The 17,331-nt window shown below is 40.2% G+C and overlaps 1 long non-coding RNA gene across 1 annotated transcript in view; it reads right to left on the bottom strand.

Annotated features, from left to right (window-relative positions):
• The window catches only part of LOC138989909 (uncharacterized), a 64,037-nt gene that overhangs the window by 2,059 nt on the left and 44,647 nt on the right, over positions 1-17,331 (bottom strand). The window contains exons 9-10 of the long non-coding RNA XR_011466097.1: positions 9,611-9,665; positions 213-435 (exon numbers count right to left, since the gene is read on the bottom strand). This is a non-coding gene — a long non-coding RNA (uncharacterized lncRNA). The remainder of the gene's footprint in view (positions 1-212; positions 436-9,610; positions 9,666-17,331) is intronic.

Genomic DNA, 17,331 nt, shown 5'->3' on the forward strand with positions numbered 1-17,331 from the left:
ATAACAAACTCTCAAGTATTCTGCCCTCTGATATCTGTTTCCACATCATCCCTACCCAGTTACCAATTCAAAATCATATATTTTAGATTTTTTTTTCCTTATAGCAGCATGCAACTTCAAGGTTTTATCTTCCGTATTAGTCAAGATAGGCTGACTGCTATTAAAAACAATTCCAAAATTTCAGTTGGCTTAAAATAATATTTTTTGTTTACTTATCACTATCCAGTACAGATCATCAGGGACTCTGCTCCACGAAGCCATTCAAGGATCCAGGTTTCTTCTATGTTAAGTCCACTCTTTTCAGCCACCAAATAGGGGTAGTGGTGGAAGAACAGGGAGAGTCAATCAGGAAAATTTATGGTCCAGACATGGAAGTATGAACCTCATGTTCATCCACACTCCACAGTCCGGAATTAGTTGCATGACCACAGTTAACTGTAAGGAAGACCAGGAAATATTGTTCATGTAACCAGAAGGAAAACAGAAACATTTTGGTAACAATGACCCAAATAGTTTCTCCCATATTCCTTTTCATATCACTTATCAGAGTTAGAAGTTTTCATTTCCTTAAATGACTATTCAATCAGTATCTTACCCATTAGGTTGTACACTACAAGAAAGGCTTTTAGAAGAGAGTGTATCCCAGTGCTTAAGAGTACAGACCCTGGGGTGATACTGCCTAGATTGAAATCCCAGCTCCACCACTTACTAGCTATATAACATTGGACAAATTACTTAACCTCTCTGTCCCTCAGGTTTTTCATCTATAAAGTGAGGATAATACTATTTCTACTCCTGGAGTTGTTGAGGGGATGCAATGATATAGTACATTAAGAACCCTTAGAACAGGGCCCCATATGTTGCAAGAACTTGGTAAGTATTAGCTGCTGCTATTATTAAAAGTGGGCTTGCACTGTGTCTGCTTTTACTCACCATTATATATCGAGTGCCTATTACAGACTAGCTGTTCGATAAATATTTACTGAATATTAAACAAACATAGAACTCAAAACTAGTCAATCTGAAAACATTGTTTCAACAACCACTGCCTAACTGTTTTAAAGCAGCAAGTATTAATTTGTGTTTTAAATTTATCAAATTAGATCTTGCAGTCTAAAACTACCATAATAAAATAGATGATTTAATGTAAATTCCTCAAAATGAAGATATAGCTGTACATTATCATCCAACACACATAAAAATTCAAATATACTAAACGGTTACTAATTATTGGGTGGTTATTTGGACCCTGAACTCTAACAGAGGGCTTCCCAGGTAGCTCAGTGTTAAAGAATCTGCTTGCCAATGCAAGAGACTAGGGTTCGAACCCTGGGTTGGGAAGATCCCCTGGAGAAGGATATAGCAACCCACTCCAGTATTCCTGCCTGGGAAATCCTGTGGACAGAGAAGTCTGGTGGTCTACAGTCCACGGGGTCAAAAAAGAGTTGGACACAACTGAGTGGGTAAAAACAACTCTAACAAAAGATTTATCTTTCAATTATTTTCAATACAGAGCTCCCCTGACTCCTCACTTTGAGCACTTTTAATTTAATTCAATAGCAGAAGTAAAAATATGCAGCATTTTTCAGGAGCTCAATTATGGCAAAAGGCTAAACACAGTTATCAAATAGTAAAAATTAAAAACATTTTCTTCATACACAGAACCTTGACTCTGTTTATTACCTTCCCTTCTCCATCAAAATGAGGTTACTGTGGGAGGGGATTCTGAATACTTGTGAAGCCACACAACACCTATTGTCAATGCCCTGACCTAAGATTTGAAGAAAAATAAAATATTCCTAAAATGGTTTCTTTGTTATGCTCTCATTAGCTAGATGGCCTTGAAAGGTAACTAGAAACTTTGGTTTCTTGACATTCTCTCCTTCAGACATTTTTTAAGTGACCTCAAGAGCAATTAAGTTTGTTTGTTTGCTTTTTAAGTTTGCTGGGCTTTTCTCTCCTTTTATTTCATTGTCTTAATGTTGTTGTTTTTTTTTTAATAAATGCTATGGTCATGGAATTGTGTAGATTATATAAATCTATAGTCCACATAAGCATAAGTACAAAAAAAAACAGGGCTTTTTTTTTTGGCTTTCAGAATCAGAAATTAACAATATCTGAGTGGAGGGAAAAAGAGTTCTTTTAATTCTTTGTTTCTATAATATGTTTAACATAAGCAGTGTGTGGAAGAGTTCCAAGATCTGTCAGAGGCTAAATGGCGATATTGTTCTAGCTTCTAACCATAAAGAATGCCTAGGGATAACTTTAAAATTATTCCAAAAGAACAAAATAGAAAGCCCAGAGATAAATCCACACACCTATGGACACCTTATCTTTGGCAAGAGGCAAGAATATACAATGGAGAAAAGACAATCTCTTTAACAAGTGGTGCTGGGAAAACCGGTCAACCACTTGTAAAAGAATGAAACTAGAACACTTTCTAACACCACACATAAAAATAAACTCAAAATGGATTAAAGATCTAATTGTAAGACCAGAAACTATAAAACTCCTAAAGGAAAACATAGACAAAACACTCTCCGACATAAATCACAGCAGGACCCTCTATGACCCACCTCCCAGAGTAATGGAAATAAAAGCAAAAATAAACAAATGGGACTTAATTAAACTTAAAAGCTTTTGCACAACGACAGAAACTATAAGCAAGGTGAAAAGACAGCCTTCAGAATGGGAGAAAATAATAGCAAATGAAGCAACTGACAAAGAATTAATCTTAAAAATATACAAGCAGCTCCTGCAGCTCAATTCCAGAAAAATAAACGACCCAATCAAAAAATGGGCCAAAGAACTAAGCAGAGATTTCTCCAAAGAAGACATACAGATGGCTAACAAACACATGAAAAGCTGCTCAACATCACTCATTATCAGAGAAATGCAAATCAAAATCACAATGAGATATCATCACACGCCTGTCAGAATGGCTGCTATCCAAAAGTCTACAAACAATAAATGCTGGAGAGGGTGTGGAGAAAAGGGAACCTCTCACACTGTTGGTGGGAATGCAAACTAGTATAGCCACTACGGAGAACAGTGTGGAGATTCCTTAAAAAACTGGAAATAGAACTGCCGTATGACCCAGCAATCCCACTGCTGGGCATACACACCAAGGAAACCAGAATTGAAAGAGACACATGTACCCCAATGTTCATTGCAGCACTGTTTACAATAGCCAGGACATGGAAGCAACCTAGATGTCCATGAGCAGACGAATGGATAAGAAAGCAGTGGTACATATACACAATGGAGTATTACTCAGCCATTAAAAAGAATACATTTGAATCAATTCTAATGAGGTGGATGAAACTGGAGCCTATTATACAGAGTGAAGTAAGCCAGAAAGAAAAACACCAATACAGTATACTAATGCATATATATGGAATTTTAAAAGATAGTAACAATAACCCTATATGTGAGACAGCAAAAGAGACACAGGTATATAGAACAGTCTTTTGGACTCTGTGGGAGAAGGCAAGGGTGGGATGATTTGAGAGAATAGCATTGAAACATGTATATTATCATATGTGAAAGAGATTGCCAGTCCAGGTTTGATGCATGGGACAGGGTGCTCAGGGCTGGTGCACTGGGATGACCCAGAGGGATGGGATGGGGAGGGTGGTGGGAGGGGGGTTCAGGATGGGGAACACATGTACACCCATGGCTGATTCATGTCAATGTATGGCAAAAACCACTACAATATTGTAAAGTAATTAGCCTCCAATTAAACTAAATAAATTAAAAAAAATAAAATTATACCAAAATAAAAAGAAGTGTGGGAGCATGTACCCCCAATGTGTTAAAAAGTAGTTGCCTTTGGGAAGTGATATTAAGTGGGGGAAGAAATATGTGGAGAGAAATACAGGCGATTTCACTTTTAAGTATATCATATCATACTATTAATCAAAAATAATATTTAATAATCATAAGTATTATTTTAATCATATTGTTAACATGTGTTCACTTTAAAAACCATTAGAGAGACAAAAAAATACATTGCAGTGCATATTAATTCACCCACAAACTATATGTGTAGAGACTAGTTTAAAATATCATGCTAATTAAACAACTTTTACCAATCTTGGCATGATTACCATCTTTCACCTAAAGTCTTACTGACCTCAGGGGAAAAAAATCAAGCAATCAGCAGTGCTGTAAATTCTTGGCAGGAGCTGATGAGACTGAAACCTATACTGTGAGGTTCACCAAACACGCCTGACTGAGGGGGATTTGCTGCGTGGATGCACGAGTAAGTGAATGAATGCTGACTGAGGTTAATTAGGGTAGCTCTGATGGTGCCATTCATGTCGAGCCCAGAGAAGCTCCAGCCTGGGCTGCAGAGCTCAGTTTTCCCAGGGCCAACCCAGAACTTATGCCATGAAACAGGGCTTGTTGAGACTGTGGAACAAACTTTAGAACTTTCTTTCTATGTGCTAGAGCTTCACCACGTTTACAGAATGCTGGGTGAGCCTGAGAAATAATAGCTAATAATTTTCATCTGTCCACCATAACTATATGTTTTTTTCCCCATAAGGAATTCATAGCAGCCTCTCACAAAATTGAAATTCTGCAGGGAAATACTTTAAAATAGCAATGTTATAGTGGAAAGCAGCCAATCAGGGAAATTCAACTCCCAAAATTAATAACACAGGAAGTTCTCTACTTGCAAATAAAATATTTCCAAAAGGTCATTTGCAAGTCAGCTGTTTGAAATTAGGAACAATGCTATAAATGGTGGTTAGATTTCCACTTAGCTCTCAAAACATGTAGCATACTGATCCTAACCTGCCTTTGTCAAGACCACACTGATGACAATCTTATTTAAGTTTTGAAACAGACAGGTCTGTAATTGAATATTGTTCATATAAGCATCTGTGAGTTGATGTTGTAACCTAAAGACAACTCATAACACCATTCTAACCTTCAAAGAGCTGACTTACAAACACCCTAGGAGATAGGTTTTATTGTTCCCATTTTTCAGATCAGGAAAGTGAATCTCAAGAGTCTTACAACTAGAAAGTGGGAAAATCAGAGTTTGAACCCACATTAATCTGTATCTGAAGGCCAAGCCCTTCTCACTGCACCAGTTTACCTCTTAGTCTCATTAGAATTCTATTGTGGAGATTCTCGAATGCCAGGCTGAGACATCTACAATGCACGTGATAAGATCAAAGTGTTGCTACAGAAAACAATGAACCTGTGGGTGGATAAAATGGAGGAGGCCCTGGAAGAGGAGAATGCAATTTGGAGGAGTAGCTACAGAAAGGTCCAAGAAGAAAATACTGTGAAGGAAAACAACGAATGAATGAATGACAAATAAATCCTTGCAAACCTGGATGACTGACTGCCTCAGAAGCTGAGGGAGAGGAAGGAGTAAAAGAAATCATCCAGATTCAACTCCCAGTAATGGAGAGAAGGATGGCAGCATTAAATGCCAAAGGGGACATAAGGAAGTGAGGTGAGAAGGGGAAAAGATAGTGGTTAGTTGCCATTTTCTGGTTGGCCTGTGTCAGATCCCTTTCTTTTTGTGGGAAGCTGAAGGGAATCAGCTGTCATCCTGGGCAGCTGGGACCCACCACATGACCTAGACCAATCGGAAGCCCCAACCCAAGTCTTTGACTCTGGGGGGAATAATACAAAAATCTAGCCGTCAAGGACCACACTGGAAGGTGACTGAGACACTGAAGACCAGCGTTGATCGTGCGGGGAAAGCCAGCTCCAGGGCAGCGTCCTCAACAGACTCCTCCTATGGAGTGAACTTGGCTGTGCTCTCTGTGCCCTAGACTGCCTGGGTTCCTGCCCATTTTCCATGCTTGGTCCTCTGGCTTCCCTGTCGACCCAGTGAGCCACCTGATATCCTCCCAGTGAATTCGTTTTCTGCTTGAATTAGCCAGAGTGGGTTTCTGTTGTTTGCAGTTTTGAACCCTGGGTGGTAAATACGCTGCCTTCAGTTTTAAACAGATTGCGCTGGCATCACGAGCAGATTCCCAGATGGAAGCCTCCAGCACAAAGTCTAAAATGTGAGATTCAAGTTCAGGAGAGAGCTGGGTCCGGGGATATAGATTTAGGATACTTCTAAATAGAGCCAATGACTTAAGTCATGAGAAGGATCAAGGAGAAAGATTTGAGAAAGAGAAAATCGACGTGAGCAATGTGTAGAAATGAACAGACCACCACAATTTAGGAGGCAAGAGAACAAGTCAGAGAAAGAGCATAACAGTCATAGAAGGCGAGTCAAGCTAGTGTCATGTCACAAAACCCAGAGAAGCCAAGAGTTTTAAAAACTGATGGAAATCAGATGCTCTTAAATGCTACAGAGTCTGAGGAAGATGGGGAACGACAAAGGAGCGCTAGATACAGCGATTAAGTTGTCATTGGTCTTTAGAGAGCTCTTTTATCATGATGGTGGGAAAAGAAATCAGGTTGCAGTGGGGGGAAAGGAGGTGAAGACTGAGGGGCTAGCGTGAGAGCTGAAGAAGAAAATATAGGCTAGAGTTGAAAGGACTTTGGCAGGACTTTATTTTGTTCACTATTGTATTCCCAGTCCCTGGACAAGCACCTGGCATATGGCAAGTGCTTAATAAATATTTGTTTAATGAATGAATGGAGAAGAGCAGAAGCAGAAAATTAACTTGACTTGGAGTATGATAAAGGCACATATTTTTAGTATTCAGGGTACCCAAGTATGCTTGCCAGCCAGGGTTATCAATTCTTCTCTCCCACTTCCTCCTTGGGCTGTAGAAGCTGATTTCCTAGCTTCTCGTTAGTTACTGAGTAGATGCTTTTCCCCATTCTCTACTGCTGTCCTCCTTCCTCCACTATTCAGTTTACACTATAAGCTAATACAGCAGCCATTGTCTAGATCACAATTTCTTGTCCTTACTAATTTCTTATTTTCCTCAGAAAATCCATTCTTCTACTAATTCATATCCCCTACAGAGTTAAATCAAATATTCCTCATCCATATTTATTTTGTTTCATATGTCAGTAAAACCTCAGCACACTATTATGGGATGATCTGATAAAACCAAGTCTGATTAAAAACTTTCAGATAAACCTTTAGGTGATAGCTTGATTGTACATTTCTAGAAATTCACTGCTCTGAGGTCCACTGAAACGCCAAATTTTAAGTCCAATAACTAAATGACCAAACACAGGATCAAAACCTTGTAACAAAATCTTATAAGAGCATAAAGTTAAAATGGCCTTTAAGTAATAAAAGATAGATTTATTTTATTTTCAGTCTTTGTCCAAATGTCAGAAGTCTGTGAGTAAAGAACAGGCATTTAAGAGATAAACTGTAACTAGAAATGTAAGAAGTCCTAAGTGGTTCTTTAGTGTGATGAAACACTTGGATTATAATAATAAGATTAAAGACCTGGAGAGATTTCCCACCCCTGGTTTATGGTTCTTCATGAATGTAAGTAAAGCACATAAAGCTTTTCCAGTGAATTTAAGAAGCAGTTTCCTTTTTTGTCTGCACACTTTAGGGAGGCAGTCTGAGTGCCTATCAAAGGTTCATCAGAGGAGTAAGTTGTATGGATATTACTGTATTAATTTGCCTTTAGACAGTCTGAAATTATTTTTGGAAAAAGAAATACAAAATGAATAATTTGCTTTTGATCATGTAATTTCCTTTAGTTTCTTTTCCTAGTAATTTAAAAAATTTATTTATTTTTTAATTGAAGAATAATTGCTTTACAGAATTTTGCTGTTTTCTGTCAAACCTCAGCATAAATCAATCATAGGTATACATATATCCCCTCCCTTTTGAAACTCCACCCCATCTCCCTCTCCATCCACCCCTGAATCAGTCATAGGCATACATATATGCCCTCCCTTTTGAAACTCCCTCCCATCTCCCTCCCCACCCATCCCTCAAGGTTGATACAGAGCCCCTGTTTGAGTTCCTGAGCCATACAGCAAATTCCCGTTGGCTATCTATTTTACATATGGTAATATAAGTTTCCATGTTACTCTTTCCATACATCTCACCCTCTCCTCCCCTCTCCCCATGTCCCTAAGTCTATTCTCTATGTCTGTTTCTCCACTGTTGTCCTGTAAATAAATTCTTTAGTACCATTTTTCTAGATCCTGTATATATGCGTTAGAATATGGTATATATCTTTCTCTTTCTGACTCACTTCATTCTGTATAATAGGTTCTAGGTTCATCTACCTCATCAGAACTGACACAAATGTGTTCCTTTTTATGGCTGAGTAATATTCCATTGTGCATATGTACCACAACTTCTTTATCCATTCATCTGTCGATGGACATCTAGGTTGCTTCCATGTTCTACCTGTTGTAAATAGTGCTGCAATGAACAATGGGTTACATGTGTCTTTTTCAACCCTGGTTTCCTCAGGGTATATGCCTAGGAGTGGGATTGCTGGGTCATATGGAGGTTTTATTCCTAGTTTTTTTAAGGAATCTCCATACTGTCTTTCATAGAGGCTGCATCCATTTACATTCCCATCAACAGTACAAGAACTTTTTCCCCTTTTTTCCACACCCTCTCCAGCATTTATTGTTTTCCTAGTAATTGTATGCATATGTGCAAACAGAATGCATTTGTGAGCACATAAGTATGTGTGTCACCAGATCAAGAAATTTGTGTATCATTCCTTACCCTCCTCCTAATCAAAAACTTGGTTTTGCCCACACTGAGTGCCTGATGGAGTTTGAGTGCCTGATGGGAATGGTCTGTGATGTAGAACATTTCCAGTTGGCACAGGTCAGTGGTAGTCATCATCAAAGTCCTTCCATTCACAATAGGAGATCTTCATCCTCGGGTCCTGGGGACTTGCACTCAACTGAATGATCATTTTCAGATAAGGTCCCCCTGGCCACTTTCATTTCAGTGAAACTGTGACAGCTGTAGTTTGGGGAAGATGTATAAATCTTTAAGATTTATAGATCTATAAATCTTTAGTCTATGAACTAAAATAAATATGAGATTACCTCAGACCTGCAACCTTTTTTCCAAAATGGTGGCATTTTGGCACCAGCCTGTGCAGTGAGACATGACTGAGGTACAGACAGGCCATGGTGTAAAATAGACCATTCTTGCCCAAGAGTGAGAAGTCATTCCTGTGGAAGAGCCTTAGGGGCCTCACAGGGACACGGTATGAGAAAGGCCTCTTCTCACTGGTGTCACTCTCAGTCATCCAGGATCCTGCACAAAATGAGGCTCACCAAGCTGGCCACAAGGCAGGTTAGGAAGTGTTAGCATGGCAAAGGACAGAAGCTGGCATTCACTAAGGAAGAAATACAGAGCATAAGTAATTCTGTATCCGAGAAGAGTTTTATTTTTTAAAGTACAAATTAAGATGAGGAGACATCATTTGCCAGAAATCAACTTGGAAAATTTATTTTTCAAAAAAAAAAATTCTCCTTGCTGTAGATGAGGAGACAGGCAAACAGGTAGCCTCAGATACTACTAACAGGTGTGGAAAATGGCCCATATTTCTGGAGGGCCTGCTAGTGCTGTTTATCAAAAGCTCTAAACTGTGACTACCTTTATTTAACTCAGCAACTTCACTTTGAGGAATCAGCCCAAAGAAAATAATCAGAGCTACATACAAAGACTTACCTACCAAGAAATGCCCTCATGGTATTACTTTTGATGGTGCAAAATCAGAAACAACCTACAACAAGAAAAAAGGAGATTACAAAATAATACTGTATGATCCCAGAATTACAAAAGAGATGACAGTATGTGTCTAGATCTATGGGTAAAAGCGTGGGAAAATAATCTACCAAAATGTTAACAGCAGAAATCTCTACTGTTCTAGAATTGTGGGTGATTTTTATTCTACTCTCTGCACTTTCATTTCTCCCTCCTATGCACATGCATTACTTTGGCAGTCAGCAACAGTACTGTTAAGAACAAATAAACAAATAAAAGGAAATGCACAGCACTAGTCCAGGTTCTTTCACTATTTAGTTATGATTCAGGAAATGCAATTAAACTTCTTGCTTAGTTTCCACAACTTCTCAGTGGAGGATTTGTGATGTCAAGTGTTGAAAGTGCAGAACAGAGTTCTAGGGACTTCTCAAGAACTACTTCCCATGAATTAATAAAGTCAAAGAAATTGAATGGCTTGCTCCCTCTGAGCTGAGGGCTCAGAGCTGCCCATGGTTCTCTTGGGATTAAAGTATGCAATTAAGAGAGAGCCAGGACAGCTGGTGTGAGCACACCACTTGTATTGCTCCTCTCATGCCGATGCCACTAACTCCATCCTAACACTCGGCATGTTGTAGTGGATGATGCTACATACATCAGTCTGGTCTTGTAAATGGTCTCTATATCCCCATCATATTTTGCCATCAACATTCTCTATAGTAATGTGTAAAGTTACAATCACTCTAAGTATGTTATGTAAGAACTAGTGGGCATTTATCTAGAGTCAAGATACCTGCTGTGGGGGTAAACTTGAGAGTCATAGACAAGGTTTTCCCTCAGTCATGCCACAGCAGATGGATTATTTCACCTTGCTTTCAAAGTAGACAGAGGAGAATTAAGAATAAGCTCCCTTTGAATCCTCCTACACTGTTGCTACTGCTAAGTCACTTCAGTCGTGTCCGACTCTGTGCGACCCCATAGACGGCAGCCGACCAGGCTCCCCCGTCCCTGGGATTCTCCAGGCAAGAACACTGGAGTGGGTTGCCATTTCCTTCTCCAATGCATGAAAGTGAAAAGTGAAAGTCAAGTCACTCAGTCGTTAGGGGGAATGTAAATTGGTACAGCCACTATGGAGAACAGTATGGAGGTTCCTTGCTGCTGCTGCTGCTGCTGCTAAGCCGCTTCAGTCGTGTCCAACTCCACAGAGTTGGACCCCATAGACGGCAGCCCACCAGGCTTCCACGTCCCTGGGATTCTCCAGGCAAGAACACTGGAGTGGGTTGCCATTTCCTTCTCCAAAGCATGGAAGTGAACAGTGAAAGTGAAGTCACTCAGTCGTGTCGGACTCTTAGCGACCCCATGGACTGCAGCCTACCAGGCTCCTCCGTCCATGGGATTTTCCAGGTGAGAGTACTGGAGTGGGGTGCCATCACCTTCTCCGGGAGGTTCCTTAATAAAACTAAAAATAGAGTTGCCACATGATCCAGCGATCTTACTTCTGGGCATATACCCAGAGAAAAACATGGCCCAAAAGGATACATGCACCCCAATATTCACTGAAGCACTGTTTACAATAGCTGAAGCATCGAAGCAACCTAAACGTCCATTGGCAGAGGGATGGATAAAGAAGATGTGGTACATATATGCATGGAATACTACTCAGCCATTAAAAAGAATGAAATAATGCCATTTGCAGTAACATGGATGGACCTAGAGATGGTCATGCCGAGTGAAGTAAATCAGATAGAGAAGGAGAAATATTATATGACATTTCTTATATGTGGGATCTAAACAGAAATGATACAGATGAACTTATTTAGGAAACAGAAACAGACTCACAGACTCAGAGACCTAACTTACAGTTTCCAGTAGGGTGGGGGGGAATTGGGGGAAGTGATAGTTAGGGAGTTTGGATTGACATATATGCATTGCTATATTTAAAATGGATGACCAACAGGGTGCTACTGTATAGAACAGGGGACTCAATGTTATGCAGCAGCCTGGATAGGAGGGGAGTTTAGGGGAGAATAGATACATGTACATACATGGCTGAGTCCCTTTGCTGTCCACCTGAAATCATCACAACATTGTTAATTGACTATACTCCAATATGAAATAAAAAGTTCAAAAAAATTTTAAAAAGAATAAGCTCCCTTTGAGGGAGGCTAGAGAGTTCTGTCTGGAAAGAATATCAATGTTTCCTCACAGCTAAATCTGCTAAAGAAAGACTATCCTGGAGGTAAAGAAAGGCAAGTTTTTGACAAGGAAATTGAGACATATTTCCTTGGTGAAATCTCATGGTAACAGGCAAACACTGTCCCATATTTATCATGTTCAGCCTCTTTAAATGAGCACAGCTAATCTAACATGAAGATGTGGTGCAGTGGTTATGGAGTCCTTTAGGCTATGAATTTTCCAACAGGCAATTTGTCAATATATATCAAAAGCCCAAGACTGTTCATACAATTTAGCACAGAAAACAGACTTTTGAGAACTTATCTTGAGAAATAATTTTTTAATATGCACAGAAGAATACGTAAGAATGTTCACTGCAATGTTACTTACAAAAGTGAAAAATTGAAAAAAGTCTAATAATTGGAAGTAGTTAAATAAGAGAATAAAATCATAGAGTATTAAGAGATCATTATTCATTATATACTTGTTATGTACTTGAACAATATTTAAAGACACTAAGAAAGCTCACGACATAATGGGAAAAAGTATATGCCATAAATCCAAAGTGGATATAAATTCTGTATAGGTATGCAGACACACAAACACACGTTTAAACACATATGGAGAGAGAGATTATCCAGATTTTTCCAGCTTTATTAGGCAAGGATTACCTTCCTTGCCTCCTTCCAGGTATTTCCATATTCCCCAATCTACGCTGGTTTCCACTGGTCACCTTACACTGAGCAGCTCTGTTCCAGAATTCTTCCCCAGTCACCTCTAGTCATCTCATAACAGCTTTTCCAGCTGGCTGTCACTCTCTAATATCTACCTTACCATGAAATATGAAAACCTTTCTATTTCCCAGGATGCTGCTAACATAAGGCTACAATTTTAACAAACTTCATGAAGTCTTAATGATTACAGAGGGGAATTACAGTGCAGGAAAAAAAACCTGTAAAAGTGGATATTGGATATCACTGCTCCTAAATTTCCCCCATTAGACTCTTTCCAGGGGCTCCTGCCTAGCATCCTGCTCCTTCGCTTTCAGCTGCCAGTGTGGTGCAGGAGCTCTTTCTATCTCCTGGATGGGGAGTCTCCTCTAGTCCTCTTGACCCAAGTCCTGAGGCCCCAACTTCTTGATTCAGACCATTAACAGAGGAAATGAGACATTACAATAATCTGGAAGAGGTACACCTCCTGCCAATAAAAATGGCTCTTTGTGTTATTTAAACAAAAACCTCAGTATCTTCATCTCAGTTCAGTTCAGTCGCTCAGTCATGTCCGACTCTTTGAGACCCCATGGATTGCAGCACGCCAGGCTTCCCTGTCCATCACCAACTCCTGGAGTTTGCTCAAACTCATGTCCATTGAGTCGGTGATGCCATCCAACCATCTCATCCTCTGTAGGCCCCTTCTCCTCCAGCCTTCAATCTTTCCCAGCATCAGGGTCTTTTCTAATGAGTCAGTTCTTCACATCAGGTGGCCAAAGTATTGGAGCTTCAGCTTCAGCCTCAGTCCTTCCAATTAGTATTCAGGACTGACTTCCTTTGGGACTGACTGGTTTGATCTTGCAGTCTGAGGGACTCTCAAGAGTCTTCTCCAATGCCACAGTTCAGAAACGTCAATTCTTTGATGCTCAGCTTCCTTTATGATCCAATTCTCACATCCCTACATGACTATTGGAAAAACCATAGTTTTGACTATAGGGACCTTTGTCGACGAAGTAAAGTCTCTGCTTTTCAATCTCCATATAAATATCTGCATTTGGATAACTCCACCAGTTCAGAGCATGCGCAAGAACAACTGATTGCCACTTCTTTGGGATCTTCAAGAAGATAAAAAGAGTTGTCACTAAAGACACAGTCCACCTTTAATCTTTAGAAGATTCTAGAAAAAAATTTTTAAATTTGCAATGCAGTTTCAAATACATAATAACAACAAACAGCAAATAAATTCTATGAACCAGACACATTCCTATACCCTGAACAAATTAACTAATTGATCTTCATTAGACTCTTTTATGGTAAGTGCTATTATTAATATTCCCATATGGATGGAGAAATTAGAACAGAGAGGAGTTAAATAATTTGTCCAACAGCCCAGAGCCAGGAAACAGTGAAACAAAGCTATTGCCAGGTAATCTCATTCTATAGAGTTAACTAATCTTAGCTACACTGGTGACTCAGTGGTAAAGAATCTGCCTGCAATGCAAGAGCTGCAGGAGACAGAGGTTCAATCCCCGGGTCAGGAAGATTCCCTGGAGGAGGGCATGGCAACCCACTCCAGTGTTCTTGCCTAGAGAATCCCATAGATAGAAGAGCCTGGTGGGGTACAGTCCATAGGGTTGCAAAGAGTCGGACACAACTGAAGTGACTTAGCAGGCACACATTGCATTGTAAAGAAAAGGCAATGGCACCCCACTCCAGTACTCTTGCCTGGAAAATCCCACGGACGGAGGAGCCTAAGAGTCGGACACGACTGAGCGACTTCACTTTCACTTTTCACTTTCATGCATTGGAGAAGGAAATGGCAACCCGCTCCAGTATTCTTGCCTGGAGAATCCCAGGGACAGGGGAGCCTGGTGAGCTGCCATCTATGGGGTCGCACAGAGTTGGACACGACTGAAGCGACTTAGCAGGCACACACTGCACTGTACTGTCCCCTAGGATGGGGGGAGGAGAAGGAATGGAATGGAAAGGAGGGGAGGAGTTACAGAAAAATGGTGACTCAATCTTTTTTTCTTTTTTCAAATTTCCTAAAAAGCACTTTACCTTTAAAATTAGGAACCAGAATATATTACATCCATATCTATAATATATCTATACCCATACCTATATTTCTATCTATGAATGTATTAGGGGGAGAAACATAGAGTTGCTCTGGGCATTGCATCTTCATTTCCCTAATTCACAGTGACCCCTCCTATTTAACCACTAGAGTGGACATCTTTTCTCTAAGAAATGCCTCTTGCTTATGTAAGTAGCCCCCAGGGAACTATGTTTATGCCCTGTGACCTCATGCCTCAGCTTCAGACAAGTGAACTAGGAGACTTCCTGACTCACTTAGGACCAATACAATTTTCTTATCTGAAGATTTTACACTGGATCTGAGAGCCCAACCAGTCAATCTGGGTTAGTCTCTTGTACAGAGGACATATATGGTCAGAGTAAGTTAGCTACTGCAACAACCAACCCCCAAATTTCAGTAGCTTATTTCTCAATCATATCCAGTTCAAATAGGTCAGTGGGGAAATGCTGTGCTCCAATAAATTTTATCAAATATCCAGGCTCCTTTTTCATCTAGCAGTTCAACTATTTTCTAAGGTCCTAGTCAAAGGAAGCGGAGAAGGCAATGGCACCCCATTCCAGTACTTTTGCCTGGAAAATCCCATGGATGGAGGAGCCTGGTAGACTGCAGTCCATGGGGTCGCTAAGAGTCGGACACGACTGAGCGACTTCACTTTCACTTTTTACTTTCATGCATTGGAGAAGGAAATGGCAACCCACTCCAGTGTTCTTGCCTGGAGAATCCCAGGGACGTGGAAGCCTGGTGGGCTGCCATCTATGGGGTCACACAGAGTCGGACACAACTGAAGCGACTTAGCAGCAGCAACAGCAGCAGTCAAAGGAAGAGGAAGAGGATGGAGAGGTACAGAGTAGGTTTTTTAATTGACCAGGCCTGAGAATAGTTTGTATCACTTCTGCCCACATTTTCCTGGCCATAATTCATCATATGACTGCACTTGACTGCAAAGAGTCCCTTGGACTGCAAGGAGATCAAACCAGTCAATCCTAAAGAAAATCATTCCTGAATATTCATCGGAAGGACTGATGCTGAAGCTGAATATGCAATACTTTGGCCACTTAATGTGAAGAACTGACTCATTAGTAAAGACCCTGATGCTTAGAAAGATTGAAGGCAGGAGGAGAAGGGGACAACAGAGGATGAGATGGTTGGATGGCATCACTGACTCGATGGACGTGAGTTTGAGCAAGCTACAGGAGTTGGTGATAGACAGGGAAGCCTGGTGTGCTGTAGTCCATGGGGTCTCAAAGAGTCGGACACGACTGACTGACTGAACTGAACTGAACTGCAAAGGATGCTGAAAAATGTCATTTCATTATATGCTCAGAATGAAGAACAAATGGACAGGTGACCACCTGGTTAGTCTCTGTCACAACATATAAGTGTGAACTGTGGGGTTTATAGGCTGCTCTGTGCATGAAACAGCAAAGAAAGCTGATTTGTAGAGAGGGAAGAATGAAGCAGATGTCCATAGGGAAGCAGAGATGACAGCCTGGGGCAGTAGTGGGTGGAGAGAGACAGAGTCATGTGGTTTTCTCTTCCTGGCTTTCCACTTTGAGACACAATATTGTTGTTTTGTTTGGCTTTGTTCTGTTTTCATATGTATATAATTTTTGTAATAATAGCTTTAGATATAATTCACATGTTGAGAAAATTCACTCTTTTAAAAGTATACAAGTGAGGGAGTTCCCTGGTGGTCCAGTGGCTAAGACTCTGGGCTTCCAATGCTGGGGACCTGGGTTCCATCCCTGGTCAGAGAACTGGGTCCCACATGCTGCAACTAAAGCTCCCATATTCCACAACGGAGATCGAAGACTCTGTGTGCCTCAACTAAGACATGATGTAACCAAATAAATAAAAATAAATATTTCAAAAAATGAAGTATGCAATTGTTTTTTTTTAATTATATTCAGAATTGTACAGCAACTATCACTATCTAATTCCAGACCATTTTTATCTCCCCCAGAAGAAACTCCAGGACCATTAGCAATCATTTTCCATTCCCCACTCTGCCCAGCCCCCAGTAGCCAACTGGGACCACATAATAAGTGACCTTTTGTGTCTAGTTTCTTTCACTTATTCAAGGTTCATTCATGTTGTAGTATGTATCAGCATTTCGTTTCTTTTATACGATAAAATAATATTCCATTATAGAGGTATGCTAATTGCTTTATCCTTCGTCAGTTGGTGGACATTGGAGTTGTTTCCACTCTTTGTCTATTCTGAATAATGCTGCTATGAACACTGGCGCACAAGTTCTAGTGTGCACTTAAGTCTTCATAGGAGTCGAATCACTGGGTCATATGGTAATAACACTATATTAACATTTTGAGGAACTGTCACTAGTTCTTAAGAGTCCTGGCTGCCCTTGCTCTACTTGAGCATCCTTCATATAAATATGTGAATTCCTTTTCTTTTTTCTTCTTTAATCAATTTGAACTCATTTCAACAACATTATCGGCAACCTCAAGAACCTTAACAAAAGTCACCTACTCCCATCGCTTTTGGCTTTGACTTTCCTGACTTCTCAGTCCTCTTTATTTTGGCTCTATTTTTGCCTGCCTATTTAATAATGCTTTAGTTTGGCTTTTTCTTGGCTACAACCACCAGGCACTCATTCCAGCTAGCTCGAGTATAAGAACTTTAAGAAAAATACAAGATAAGATAATGGAAGCTTTCAGAAATACAAGAACAGAAACCGTAACGGG

This window comes from Bos mutus, chromosome 11, assembly GCF_027580195.1.
Source record: "Bos mutus isolate GX-2022 chromosome 11, NWIPB_WYAK_1.1, whole genome shotgun sequence".
Taxonomy (NCBI): domain Eukaryota; kingdom Metazoa; phylum Chordata; class Mammalia; order Artiodactyla; family Bovidae; genus Bos; species Bos mutus.